Below are 15,477 nucleotides of genomic sequence, written 5' to 3'. Positions count from 1 at the left end.
CTGTCGAGGCAAGCGTTGTAATTTGTGCTGTAACGTCCTGGACAGAGTCTCATATTAAAAAGTAAATGCCTATACACTTAACGTAGTAAAAGAACAAAAACATGCATGGGAAAAACACGCCGACTGTAAAATAGTGGCTACGTGGCAAAGAGAGGGGAGGGAGAGGAGAGAGAGATGGACAAAGGTCATGGTGTTTTCTTACGTTTTATTTCTTATAAAGAGACAGATGAAACCAATAGAGCAAATCAGAATGGTGGACCATGTGTATCCGTAATATTGTTTTATACGCCCTTTTAAAAAAATTTATTTTATATTGGAGTGTAGTTGATTAACAATGTTACGTTAGTTTCAGGTGTACAGCAAAGTGATTCAGTTATACATACACATGTATCTATTCTTTTTCAAATTCTTTTCCCCTTTAGGTTATTACAGAATATTGAGTAGAGGTCCCTGTGCCATACAGTAGGTCCTTGCTAGCTATCTATTTTAAATATAGTACTGTGTATACGCCAATCCTATACTCCTAATTTATCCCTCCTCCCCACCTTTCCCCTTTGATAACCATAAGTTTGTTTTCTATGTCTGTGAGTCTGTGTCTGTTTCATAGATAAGTTCATTTGTATCATTCTTTAGTTTTCACATGTAAGTGATATCATATGATATTTGTCTTTCTCTGTCTGACTTACTTCACTCAGTATAATCATCTCTATGTCCATCCATGTTGCTGCAAATGGCATTATTTCATTCTTCTTAATGGCTGAGTGATATTCCATTATATGTGTGTGTGTGTGTGTGTGTGTGTGTGATATTCCATTGTATGTATGTGTGAACGTGTGAACTCTTTCGTAATTTTAAAAACTTTTTCTTTTTTTTTTTAGGCTATAGACATTGACATTTTATTTATTTATTTTTAACATCTTTATTGGAGTATAATTGCTTTACAATGGTGTGTTAGTTTCTGCTGTATAACAAAGTGAATCAGCTATACATATACATATATCCCCATATCTCCTCCTTCTTGCGTCTCCATCCCACCTTCCCTATCACACCCCTCTAGGTGGTCACAAAGCACCGAGCTGATCTCCCTGTGCTATGCAGCTGCTTCCCACTAGCTATCTGTTTTACATTTCGTAGTGTATATATGTCCATGCCACCCTCTCACTTCATTCCAGCTACCCCTTCCCCTTCCCCAATCCTCAAGTCCATTCTCTACGTCTGCATCTTTATTCCTTTCCTTCCCCTAGGTTCCTCAGAACCTGTTTTATTTTTTTTTGGATTCCATATATATGTGTTAGCATACGGTATTTGTTTTTCTCTTTCTGACTTACTTCACTCTGTATGACAGACTCTAGATCCACCCACCTCACTGCAAATAACTCAGTTTCGTTTCTTTTTATGACTGAGTAATATTCCATTGTATATATGTGCCACATCTTCTTCATCCATTCATCTGTCATTGGACACTTAGGTTGCTTCCATGTCCTGGCTATTGTAAATAGAGCTGCAATGAACATTTTGGTACATGACTCCTTTTAAGAATTATGGTGTTCGCAGGGTATATGCCCAGTAGTGGGATTGCTGGGTTGTATGGTAGTTCTATTTTTAGTTTTTTAAGGAACCTCCATACTGTTCTCCATAGTGGCCATATCAATTTACATTCCACCAACAGTGCAAGAGGGTATCTTTTCTCCACACCCTCTCCAGCATTTATTGTTTGTAGATTTTTTAATGATGGCCATTCTGACTGGTGTGAGGTGATACCTCATTGTAGTTTTGATTTGCATTCCTCTAAGGTTTAGTGATGTTGAGCATCCTTTCATGTGTTTGTTGGCAATCTGTATATCTTCTTGGAGAAATGTCTATTTAGGTCTTCTGCCCATTTTTGAATTGGGTTGTTTGTTTTTTTGTTATTGAGCTGCATGAGCTGCTTGTAAATTTTGGAGATTAATCCTTTGTCAGTTGCGTCATTTGCAAATATTTTCTCCCATTCTGAGGGTTGTCTTTTGGTCTCGTTTATGTTTTCCTTTGCTGTGCAAAAGCTTTGAAGTTTCATTAGGTCCCATTTGTTTATTTTTGTTTTTATTTCCATTTCTCTAGGAGGTGGGTCAAAAAGGATCTTGCTGTGATTTACGTCATGGAGTGTTCTGCCTATGTTTTCTTCTAAGACTTTTATAGTGTCTGGTCTTACATTTAGATCTTTAATCCATTTTGAGTTTATTTTAGTGTATGGTGTAGGAAGTGTTCTAATTTCATTCTTTTACATGTAGCTGTCCAGTTTTCCCGGCACTACTTATTGAAGAGGCTGTCTTTTCTCCATTGTATATTCTTGCCTCCTTTATCAAAAATAAGGTGACCATATGTGCATGGGTTTATCTCTGGGCTTTCTATCCTGTTCCATTGATCTATCTTTCTGTTTTTGTGCCTGTACCATACTGTCTTGATTACTGTAGCTTTGTTGTATAGTCTGAAGTCTGGGAGCCTGATTCCTCCAGCTCCATTTTTCTTTCTCAAGATTGCTTTGGCTATTTGGGGTCTTTTATGTTTCCATACAAATTGTGAACTTTTTTGTTCTAGTTCTGTGAAAAATGCCATTGGTAGTTTGATAGGGATTGCTTTGAATCTGTAGATTAGTTAGGGTAGTATCGTCATTTTCACAATGTTAATTCTTCCAATCCAAGAACATGGTATATCTCTCCATCTGTTTGTATCATCCTTAATTTCTTTCATCAGTGCCTTTTAGTTTTCTGTATACAGGTCTTTTCTCTCCTTAGATAGGCTCTTTCCTAGGTATTTTATTCTTTTTGTTGCAGTGGTAAATGGGAGTGTTTTCTTAATTTCACTTTCAGATTTTTCATCATTAGTGTATAGGAATGCAAGAGATTTCTGTGCATTAATTTTGTATCCTGCTACTTTACCAGATTCATTGATTAGCTTTAGTACTTTTCTGGTAGCATCTTTAGGATTCTCTATGTATAGTATCTTGTGATCTGCAAACAGTGACAGCTTTACTTCTTCTTTTCTGATTTGGATTCCTTTTATTTCTTTTTCTTCTCTGATTGCTGTGGCTAAAACTTCCAAAATTATGTTGAATAATAGTGGTGAGAGTGGGCAACCTAGTCTTATTCCTGATCTTAGTGGAAATGGTTTCAGTTTTTCACCATTGAGGACGATGTTGGCTGTGGGTTTGTCATATATGACCTTTATTATGTTGAGGAAAGTTCCCTCTATGCCTACATTCTGCAGGGTTTTTATCATAAATCGGTGTTCAATTTTGTCAAAAGCTTTCTCTGCATCGCTTGAGATGATCATATGGTTTTTCTCCTTCAATTTGTTAATATGGTGTATCAAATTGATAGATTTGCCTATATTGAAGAATCCTTACATTCCTGGGATAAACCCACTTGATCATGGTGTATGATCCTTTTAATGTGCTGTTGGATTCTGTTTGCTAGTATTTTGTTGAGGATTTCTGCATCTATGTTCATCAGTGATATTGGTCTGTAGTTTTCTTTCTTTGTGACATCTTTGTCTGGTTTTGGTATCAGGGTGGTGGTGGCCTCGTAGAATGAGTTGGGGAGTGTTCCTCCCTCTGCTATATTTTGGAAGAGTTTGAGAAGGATAGGTGATAGCTCTTCTCTAAATGTTTGAGAGAATTCGCCTGTGAAGCCATCTGGTCCTAGGCTTTTGTGTGTTGGAAGATTTTTAATCACAGTCTCAATTTCAGTGCCCTTGATGGGTCTGTTTATATTTTCTATTTCTTCCTGGTTCAGTCTTGGAAGGTTGTGCTTTTCTAAGAATTTTGTCCATTTCTTCCAGGTTGTCCATTTTATTGACATATAGTTGCTTGTAGTGATCTCTCATGATCCTTTGTATTTCTGCAGTGTCAGTTGTTACTTCTCCTTTTTCATTTCTAATTCTATTGATTCGAGTCTTCTCCCTGTTTTTTCTTGATGAGTCTGGCTAATGGTTTATCAATTTTGTTTATCTTCTCAAAGAAGGAATCAGCTTTTAGTTTTATTGATCTTTGCTATCGTTGCCTTCATTTCCTTTCTATTTATTTCTGATCTGATCTTTATGATTTCTTTCCTTCTGCTAACTTCGGGGTTTTTTTGTTCTTCTTTCTCTAATTGCTTTAGGTGTAAGGTTAGGTTGTTTATTTGTGATGTTTCTTGTTTCTTGATGTAAAATTGTATTGCTATAAACTTCCCTCTTAGAACTGCTTTTGCTGCATCCCATAGGTTTTGGGTCGTTGTGTTTTCATTGTCATTTGTTCTTAGGTATTTTTTTATTTCCTCTTTGATTTCTTCAGTGATCTCTTGGTTATTTAGTAGTGTATTGCTTAGCCTCCACGTGTTTGTATTTTTTACAGATTTTTTTCCTGTAATTGATATCTAGTCTGATAGCATTGTGATCAGAAAAGATACTTGATACAATTTCAATTTTTTAAAATTTACCAAGCCTGATTTGTGACCCAAGATATGATTGATCCTGGAGAATGTTCCATGAGCACTTGAGAAGAAAGTGTATTCTGTTGTTTTTGGATGGAATGTCCTATAAATATCAATTAAGTCCATCTTGTTTAATGTATCATTTAAAGCTTGTGTTTCCTTATTTATTTTCATTTTGGATGATCTGTCCATTGGTGAAAGTGGGGTGTTAAAGTCCCGTAGTATGCTTGTGTTACTGTCGATTTCCCCTTTTATGGCTGTTAGCATTTGCCTTATGTATTGAGGTGCTCCTGTGTTGGGTGCATAAATATTTACAATTGTTATATCTTCTTTTTGGATTGAACCCTTGATCATTATGTAGTGTCATTCTTTGTCTCTTGTAATAGTTTTTATTTTAAAGTCTATTTTCTCTGATATGAGAATTGCTACTCCAGCTTTCTTTTGATTTCCATTTGCATGGAATATCTTTTTCCATCCCCTCACTTTCAGTCTGTATGTGTCCCTAGGTCTGACGTGGGTCTCTTGTAGGCAGCATATATATGGGTCTTGTTTTTGTATCCATTCAGCCAGTCTATGCCTTTTGGCTGGAGCATTTAATCCATTTACATTTAAGGTAATTATCGATAAGTATGTTCCTATTACCATTTTCTTAATAGTTTGGGGTTTGTTATTGTAGGTCTTTTCCTTCTCTTGTGCTTCTTGCCTAGAGAAGTTCCTTTAGCATTTGTTGTAAAGCTGGTTTGGTGGTGCTGAACTCTCTCAGCTTTTGCTCGTCTGTAAAGGTTTTAATTTCTCCATCAAATCTGAATGAGATCCTTGCTGGGTAGAGTAATCTTGGTTGCAGGTTTTTCTCCTTCATCACTTTAAATATGTCCTTCCAGTCCCTTTTGTCTTGCAGAGTTTCTGCTGAAAGATCAGCTGTTAACCTTATGGGGATTCCCCTGTATGTTATCTGTTGTTTTTCCCTTGCTGCTTTTAATATTTTTTCTTTGTATTTAATTTTTCATAGTTTGATTAATATGTGTCTTGGTGTGTTTCTCCTTGGATTTATCCTGTATGGGACTCTCTGCTCTTCCTGGACTTGACTATTCTCTTTCCCATATTAGGGAAGTTTTCAACTATAATCTCTTCAAATATTTTCTCACTCCCTTTCATTTTCTCTTCTTCTTCTGGGACCCCTACAATTCGAATGTTGGTGCATTTAATGTTGTCCCAGACGTCTCTGAGACTGTCCTCAATTCTTTTCCCTCTTTTTTCTTTATTCTGCTCTGTGGTAGTTATTTCCACTCTTTTATCTTCCAGGTCACTTGTCTGTTTTTTGCTTCAGTTAATCTGCTATTGATTCCTTCTAGAGAATTTTAAATTTCATTTATTGTGTTGTTCATCATTGTTTGTTTGTTGTTTAGTTCTTCTAGGTCCTTGTTAAACGATTCTTGTATTTTCTCCATTGTATTTCCAAGGTTTTGGATCATCTTTACTATCATTACTCTGAATTCTTTTTCAGGTAGACTGCCTATTTCCTCTTCATTTGTTTTGTCCGGTGAGTTTTTACCTTGCTCCTTCATCTGCTGTGTGTTTCTCTGTCATCTCATTTTGCTTAACTTACTGTGTTTGGGTCTCCTTTTTGCAGGCTCCATGTTTGTAATTCCCATTGTTTTTGGTGTCTGCCCCCCCCACCCCCGCTAAGGTTGGTTCAGTGGGTTGTGTAGGCTCCCTGGTGGAGGGGACTGGTGCCTGTGTTCTGGTGGGTGAGGCTGGATCTTGTATTTCTAGTGGGCAGGACCAAGTCCGGTGGAGTGTTTCTGTGACCTTATTATGATTCTGGCAGCCTCTCTGCTTATGGGTGGGGCTGTGTTCCTGTCTTGCTCGTTGTCTGGCATGGGGTGTCCAGCACTGGAGCTTGCTGGTTGTTGAGTGGAGCTGGGTCTTAGTGCTGAGATGGAGATCCCTGGGAGAGCTTTCGCCATTTGATATTACGTGGAGCCGGGAGGTCTCTGGTGGACCAATGTCCTGAACTCGGCTCTCCCACCTCAGAGGCTCAGGCTTGACACCCAGCTGGAGCCCCAAAACGCTGTCAGCCACACGGCTCAGAAGAAAAGGGAGACAAAAAAGAAAGAAAGAAGGAAAAAAATAAAATAAGATAACTAAAATAAAAAATAATTATTAAAATTTAAAAAGTAACAAAAAAAACAAAAAAAAAAAGAAAGAAGAGAGCAACCAACTCAAAAAACAAATCCACCAATGACAACAAGCACTAAAAATTATAGCAAAAAGCACGGACAGACAGCACCCTAGGACAAATGGTGAAAGCAAAGCTGTACAGACAGAATCCCACACAGAAGCACACACATGCACACTCACAGAAAGAGAAAAAGGAAAAAATATATATATAGAAAAAAAGGAAGAGAGCAACCAAATCAATAAACAAATCTACCAATGATAATAAGCTCTAAATACTAAACTAAGACAAACATAAAACCAGAAACAAATTAGATGCAGACAGCAAACCCCAGGTCTACAGTTGCTCCCATAGTCCACGGCCTCAATTTTGGGATGATTCATTGTCTATTCAGATATTCCAGGGATGCAGAGTACCTGAAGTTGATTGTGGACATTTAATCTGCTGCTCCTGAGGCTGCTGGGAGAAGTTTCCCCTTCTCTTCTTTGTTAGCACAGCTCCCGGGGTTCAGCCTCATTTTCTGTTAATTTCTGAGGTTAAGAGACAGAGGGTCTGGTATATCCCATTTACCAACCAAAAGAGACCTTTAGTTTTCTAGTTTAAGCTTGGCCTCAATTCGTTTGTGTCTTGGATCTGTGGGCTACTAATTATGGCCATTTTACTAAATGGTATGGTTCATATTTTTATTTAATATGTTGTTAATGAAAAGCAACTGTTTTCTTCATTAAAATTCAAAGAGAGTAGGAATTGAGGGTAAAAAATTAGCCCATATGCAGTCTTCCATATGCATATCATGTTTCATAATAAAAAGGAGTTAGAGTGGAAGAATTAACTGTAAGAAGATGGGAAAATGATATCTAGTAACAACTAGCAACAGAATTCCTCTAAGGAAGGAACTGTATTTACTTGGGAAAATACCTTGACCAATATGCTTGGAGATAGAAAAATAAATCTCCAAGGGATCTGGATGAGAGTGGAACTGTTTTGCTAGAGGTGAGAGGAGGTTTGGTCCATTGCTCCAGAGAGAGAAGGGAGATGGAGATAGAGATGGAGATGGAGACAGAGATGGAGGATATGGAGATGGAGGTGGAGATGGAGGTAAAGGTGGAGGTAGAGGTTGTGGGGTGAATGAATGAATGACCAATAGTGGGCAAAGGGCCAGAGAGATGACAGAAGCTGCAAGGTAGTGAAGTGACTCCTTCTCTCTGACCCCTCAGATCCTCCATAAAGAAACTGAAATGTTGGGTGGTGATAGATCTGTTATAGAAAGAACGTACTTTTGACTCAGGTCATGGGGTGAAGCTGAGGCCGTTCAGGTGGCCACAGAGGTCTGAGGTGGCTGGGGGGATTGTAGAAATCTTGCAGAATGGGGGTTCAGTCCAAGGTGGAAGGTGGCGGAGGTAGGTCTTTTATCTACATAGGTTGCATGTTATGGTGGCTTAGAGTAGTGCATCTCAAGTTTTAATGATCATACTGTCAACTGGGAATCTTGTTAAAAACACCGATTCTGAATCCAGACATCTGGGGCAGGGTCTGGGATTCTGTATTCCTAAAAAAGCTCCTGGGGGAAGCCCATGATGCTGCTCAACAGACCACACTTGGAGTAGCAAAGTGGCTCCAGGACCAGATTTCCCAGGTTCAAATCTCGTTTTGCCACGTATTTACTGTGCGACTGAGAGGAAATTATTTCACTTGCTTTTGCCCGTTTTCTCAACCATGACATGGAGGCAATACCTCGTAGGGTTGCTATGAAGATTAAATGAGTTAATGTATGTAAAATGCCTAGAACAGTGAGTAACTGACAGGTAAAGGAGCTATATTAGGGTTAACTTCAGCTGCAGTTATTGTTGTTGGTATTATTATTATTACTATTATTATTTACTTACTTGGAAATGAAACCTATCCTACGAAGAGCTGAGAATTTCTTAAGACTCAGTCTGTTGCAGCAGCACAAGCTTGGACTTTAATTATGAGACAAAGGTGGGTTCTAATCCCACCTCCATGACCTGGATCATTCACTCCCTTCTGCCCTTGCAGTGAATTAGTTTAAATTCCAAAACTTGCTGAAAAGTTACCTAGGCATGCGTGCTAATTTTTTTCCCTAAAACTTGAGACTACGTAAGAGTGCATTTCGTTGGGACTCGAAGGCCAACATTACCATCCAGGGAATTCCTCTCTTCGGCATTGCATTTTCTAGATATCTCTATTGTCGTTGTATTATGTTGTAAATACCTGGTTAGGTGCCCATTCCCCCTCCCCATTCAGTTGAGCCTGGCTGGGGCACAGGTTGGAAATAATCTTCTTCTCACCCCTCCACCCCCTACCCCGCCAGCACCTGGCATGGAGTTTGGCACACGGCGTGTGTGAACTCTCAATTAATATGGCGAAAAATCATCTGCCTGTAGTCAAGAGAGGCAGAAAAATCATACATTTAAAAAAATCATATATTCATTTCATTTTGACTTTCACTTAGTCTGCTTCATCATTTTTTTAGAATTTACCTACACCAAGGAATTTATTATCAGCATCAAATACATGGTGGTACACATACTTACTTACTTGGATTGATAAACAATGTATGTTTATCAATGGAAGGATGGAAGGATCCATAAATGTTTGTGTTTGCTGTGAATATAAATTAATTTTTTCATACTTATCAGATATGGAATGAGAGAGATATCTTCCACTTAAAGCAAACCTTACACGGGAGCGTTTGTATTTACAGAATAGATAAATTGAAGAGCAAATATTTATTTAGCAAAATTCTTCTTTGCATAAGGTTTCAAGATAGCTGTTTTATGTAACTAGTCACTGAATAAACTTAGATGTGTTTCGCACCCAGCATCATCAGCCATCCAGCTGGGGTGTCAAAGGGGCTCATTCGTAGAGATATTCTAGGAACAAAGGAGCTAAATATACATTTGACAGAACTGCTAGATAGTAACTTGATCCACTACAAGATTCTAAAGTGGTTTGGTGATAGGCTCTCAGACTTAATTTCTAAATCCTCCTACTTAGGAAATTTCTACAGCTGGTACTATGACTTCTGGAGTATTCTAGCAGAAGTTCTCAAGAGAATCCAACCCTACTTCTGTTCAGCAATTGGTTTCTGGTCACCCAGATTATAGAATACTGGAGATGGAGGATTTCCTGGAGAGGGAAGATTTCTTAGAGATGGACTCTTTTGCTTCTCCAAGTATGGTTATGGTCAGTCCCACGGACACTACCCACGAGCTTGTTGGAAATGGAGAATTGCAGGGCTCTCTCTAGACCTAGTAAATCAGAATCTGCACTTTGACAAACTCCCCAGGAGATTCTTATACACAGTGAAATGGGAGAAGGCTGAGTCCATCCTCAATGCCCTCACACCCCACTTGGCTAGCTGCGTTGAATGACTGTTGTTATCCCCGCCCTAAGAACATTTGGAAACAAAACAGAGTCATTAACAGCTCCTGTCTTGGTTAGGGGAGTAGTTGCCGTTGTAAAGGTCAGAAATGCTATTCCCAAGACCAAAGAAAGAACAGGATCCAAAAAATATGTTTAGGAATGTCAGTCGCCTGGGGCCCGAGTTTGTTAGAACAAGTCAGCTTGTTAAGGAAAACCTGGTGGTCACTTTATCTGTGGGCCACCCAACACTCATCAAAATGAATGGATTTCATTTTATGGAAATTTTGGACACCAATAGCACTGCTTTTAAAAGATTTGGGGGGAGTAAGAAGTGGCGTGAATGGGCATGAATGTAGTGCTCACGAGGAAAATACAGTAACAGCTAAATTCACTCATGAGTTCCACATCCAAACTTGGGAGTGACGCATTAAACAGCACACAGAGAGTGCTTGCATTGCAAAAGGCGGCAGAATATTAGGAAGAGGAAATGGAGCTAGTGGCTTTGATCTTTTCTGCAACAGGTTCTATGCAGGACTCTGTAATAAAATGAACATGAGAATATACCCACATTTTGTTCAGACCAAGAAGGGTCAAGCTCCTATAATAAGAAGTGTCTTTCAGTAGAATGTTCTAGATGAATCGAATCCTTGATAACAACTATGGAAAAGAAAAAATTAACAATAATATTCCTTTGCTCCTGGGCAACACGGATTTGGCCAAAAAGTTCGTTCGGGTTTTTCCTGCAGATGTTACAGAAAACCCGAATGAATATTTTGGCCAGCCCAATACTCGAAAGCAATTAGCTTTCAGTTCAAAAGGAAAATCTGAGGAGAGATTCTGATGTCCCCAAGATCTGAAGACCCAAAGAGGAAAGCTGCCTTCCAGAAGCTCCAGGCAAAAAAAAAGGAGCTTCAAGAGTTGCTCTAAAAGACTTTACACATTTAATTACCCCTAGGAAGGGTCACGAGACAGAGGTGGGAGCTGGACCTGGCCCAAAGCAAATACAATAAACTCTTTGTTATTTGGTGCATGTAGATTAGATTAACAAAAAATGATACTTAACCCATTTACCTACTTTTCCCAAGAACTTTTTCAAATCCTTTGTTTGAACCTATGGAAACTATGGTTTTGATGTGAAAAGATAGAAGGGTTTAAGCTTCTAATACTGGTTTATTATCCTAGCTAACTGATTAAGGGAACCAAGTGAAATACATACTTACACCATTGTTTCTATCTAAATCAGTATTTTACAAAAGCTCATTTTTTTTCTCCAAATTCACCTCTAGTTTTTTACTGTATAAATGCTTTAAAATATATTCATAGTTGTCATTTCTCGGGAACTTCTGAGATCTATTTTGTTTTTACCGCTCTTATGCTGTAACCCAGTGCTGTCCACTAAAAATAGAAAGGGAGCCACAAATGCAAGCACGTGTGTAACTTGAAGTTTTCCAGTAACCACATTAAAAGAGAAAAACAGGGCTTCCCTGGTGGCGCAGTGGTTGAGAGTCCGCCTGCCGATGCAGGGGACAAGGGTTCGTGCCCCGGTCCGGGAAGATCCCACATGCCGCGGAGCGGCTGGGCCCGTGAGCCATGGCCGCTGAGCCCGCGCGTCCGGAGCCTGTGCTCCGCAATGGGAGAGGCCACAGCAGTGAGAGGCCCACGTACCACAAAAAAAAAAAAAAAGAGAAAAACAAGTGAAATTTATTCTAATATTAAGTTTCACATAACTCAATATCCAAAATATCATTCTCACAAATAACCAATATAAAAATCATGGAGATATTTTACATTCTCTTTTCCATGCTAAGTCTTTGAAATGCTTGTGCGTTGCACACTTACAGGACATCTCCCTTCAGACTAGCCACATGTCAAGTGCTCAGAAGCCAACACATGGCTAGTGGCTTAGGAGAACCTGAAGAAAACTAAGGACTTCCAGAAAAATTCTCACCAGTACACATCCCCCATAAACTTTCAAGGGATTCATGAACTCCTTGAAACTACCTTGGACTTCCTGTCATAAAGTAATCCCAAGCGGCCATAATTCCATTACTAGTCTCACAATTTTTCGTAATGTTGAGCATTGGGGGGTTATATAAATTATTTAAAGAAACATTTTAGATCATTTCTATAGATGAAAAATGTGTCATTTTCCAAAAGATAACTGTAACAAAAATATTTAACTATTTTTATTATTTTTGTAATGAAAGTACAGTTGATTTACAATGTTTCAGGTGTACAGCAAAGTGATTCTGTTTCATATATATGTATGTATGTATGTATGTGTGTGTCTGTGTGTGTGTATATATTCTTTTTCGGATTCTTTTCCATTAAAGGTTATTACAAGATATTGAATATACTTCCCTGTGCTATACAGCAGGTCCTCGTTGGTTACCTATTTTATATATAGCAGTGTGTGTCTGTTAACCCCAAACTCCTAATTTATCCCTCCCGCAACGTTTCCCCTTTGGTAACCAGAAGTTTGTTTTCTATGTCTGTGAGTCTACTTCTGTTTTGTAAATAAGTTCATTTGTATCATTGAAAAATATTTAACTATTAATTTGTTTTCATGGTTCATCCACAGACCTACCTCCTAAATTCATCCCTCCTATCACGCACACCACTTAGGGCTGGGGGAACAGATGAAGAACTTGCTCTAAGCCTTGTCTCATACGGCGCAGGAGTGGAAGGGAGTCTCTGGAGACCCAGTGCTAGGTCACTATAGCAACAGAACTGGTTGAGCTATCAGGTCTGTACAGTGGGACGGGGATTGGAGGCATACAGCTGCTCAGGGTCATTCACTGTGGCATGGTTCATGGACAATACAATGGTGGGGATTTTCTTCCTTCTACTGATAAATTTGCTTCCCTGCCTCTTGCCAGGAGATGGATCTTAAGCTCTGCCCTCTTGGGAGAAATGGGGCTGGGAAGGTGAGGGCAGGAGAGCTGGGGTGTTGACTCAAATGAGGTCTGCTCTAGGCTTAAAGACATGGGCCTTTGCTCTCGCCATCTTTGCTGGCTTCCTCCAGTCCCAGTCCACTGGGTGCGGCCCCGTGGACAGAGGGGAAAGGCAGCCCATAACTGGTCAGATGACCTTCCTGCAGCATTGACCTCAACTCCAGGCTGCAAATTCAAATGCCAGCAAAAGCTGGGCAGGTAACTTAAACGAGTCACTTCTTAAGGAACTGGAAATTTGAACTTTTTTTAAAATAAATTTATTTATTTTATTTTATTAATTTTACTTTAGGCTGTGTTGGGTCTTTGTTGCTGTGCATGGGCTTTCTCTAGCTGTGGTGAGCGGGGGCTATTCCTCGTTGTGGTGCACGGGCTTCTCATTGCGGTGGCTTCTCTTGTTGTGGAGCACGGGCTCTAGGCACAAGGGCTTCAGTAGTTGTGGCTCGCGGGCTCTAGAACGCAAGCTCAGTAGTTGTGGCTCATGAGCTTAGTTGCTCCTCGGCATGTGGGATCTTCCCAGACCAGGGCTCGAACCCGTGTCCCCTGCATTGGCAGGCGGATTCTTAACCACTGCGCCACCAGGGAAACCTCGAGAAATTTGAACTTTTGAGTGAAATACCCTGTTCTTTCAAATGCTGACTCCTTTATTGTTGTTGTTGTTGTTGTTGTAATTTTATTTAACACTGTATCTACTAATCAGAACACTGACGCAGGGTGGACTAGGCCAGCAAGATGCCACCTGAGTCTTCAGCCAAAACATAGGTGGTGGTTCTCCATCAGGAACTGCCTCCGTGCATTTTGTTGATCTCACAGTGGGCTGGGTGCTGGGATGCCACTAGCCTTGGGGACCTCAATACAAGGGGCAGTTCTGCACCCAAAGATCTGCCCTGCCCCAAATGCTGTAATGCCCCAGCTGAGAAACACTGAAAGAGTAGTGGGACTTCTCTAGTTCCCCATAGGGTATCCAAGTTCAACTCGGGTTTGGGGCCAAGGCCCTCTTTGGTAGTGAGGAAAAAAATGTATTTTCCAGGAGCATCTATTTCCTTTGGGTTGTGCAGGTGTGACGGACACAGTAGGTTTCAAGGATTGGAGGTTCTGACCACCTTTGGCTTCTCTCACATTTCTGCAAAGCTTTGCAAAAAGACTTTAGAGACAGATTTTCTTTCCCCTTTTCTGGCTTTTGTATGATTCCACTCTTCAGAGTTTTCACTTTTTTGTTTAAAATGACTTTCAAACAGTGGGACCCCGAGGAAATAACTTGATTCAAGGTTTACAACTAAGAAAAGGTCTGGGTTGCAAAAATCCCATTATAGTTCAGCTGAACTCTTTATTCACTCGTTTCCCCCAGAAGGAGTTATGCTACAGCTATGACCTCCTGAGAGGGATACATCTTCACTATTCCTTGGTTGAACGAATTGAGTTTCCACTAATTCTCTGTCCCACACGCACTCCAGTTCAGCTGAAGTGTTTGTTGGGTTTTGTTCAGTGATGATCTCCTTTCCTGACCCAAAGAGGGTCTCTACAATCCATTGTCTGAGATTCGTATGAATGATGAAGCCTCCTCTAGGCTTCTGGTGGTCTCTCACCTATCTATCTATTTATAGCTTTTTAGTGAGTATCACATGCATATGCTAAAGTATGTAAGACTTGATGACTTTTTTAAATAGGTATCACCCATGTCACCACCACTCAGAAGAGGACACAGAACTTTTCCACACCCCAGAGGGCTCTCTTATGCCTCTTCTGCCCCCGCATCAGAACCACAGGATTTACCTGTGGTTCTGATGGGGGGTATTTACCACTATTCTGATTTCCATCACCATTGGTTCATTTTTTTACCTGTCCTTCAACTTCCCATACGTGAAATTACATAAATACTCTTTTGTATTCGACACCTTTTGCTGCATTGAGACAGTCACGCATATTGGTGCGGTTATCAGTATTTTATTCTTTTTATCGCTGAGTAGCATTGATTATGTGAATGTAATACAGTTTGTTTATTCATTCTCCTGTTGGTAGACGTTTGGGTCGTTTCTGGTGTGGAGCTGCCTTTTGGAGAGCGTATGCATTTCTCTTGGATATATACCAGGGAGTAGAAATGCTAGTTCGTAGGGTAGATGTATGCTTAACTGTATTAGGAACTTTCAAACAGCTTCCCAAAGTGGTTGTATAAACTTCCAGAGCCACCAGCAGAGCATAAGACTTCTAGTTGCTCCAGTCCTCTCCAACACTTGATAATGTCGGTCTTTTTAACTTTAGTAATTCTGGTGGGTGTGTAGTGATATCTCATTGTGGCCTTGATGTGCACTGTCACCTACAATAAGCGAGTCAAAAAGATGATTAAAGTTCATGAAGAAGCTTTTAAAGTCTTGGCTCAGTCAACTACACATGCAATAGTTATTAACCCTTTTCAGGAATCCGAATCATTCCTCCTTCCTGATGGTGCAATCATTCCAGCTTTCTCAAAGGTGAAAATTCCTCAGCCACACCCCTAGTGCAGTATCCCCAGGGT

At 39.8% G+C, this 15,477-nt stretch overlaps 1 protein-coding gene across 15 annotated transcripts in view; it reads left to right on the top strand.

Moving 5' to 3' along the window:
* THRB (thyroid hormone receptor beta) overlaps window positions 1–15,477 on the top strand; it is a 393,807-nt gene that overhangs the window by 173,697 nt on the left and 204,633 nt on the right. The window lies entirely within an intron of this gene.

Source organism: Leucopleurus acutus (assembly GCF_964270905.1).
Source record: "Leucopleurus acutus genome assembly, chromosome: 5".
NCBI classification, from domain to species: domain Eukaryota; kingdom Metazoa; phylum Chordata; class Mammalia; order Artiodactyla; family Delphinidae; genus Leucopleurus; species Leucopleurus acutus.
The sequence above is the reverse complement of the archived record's forward strand: the minus strand, read 5'-3'. Positions and strand labels throughout refer to the sequence as shown.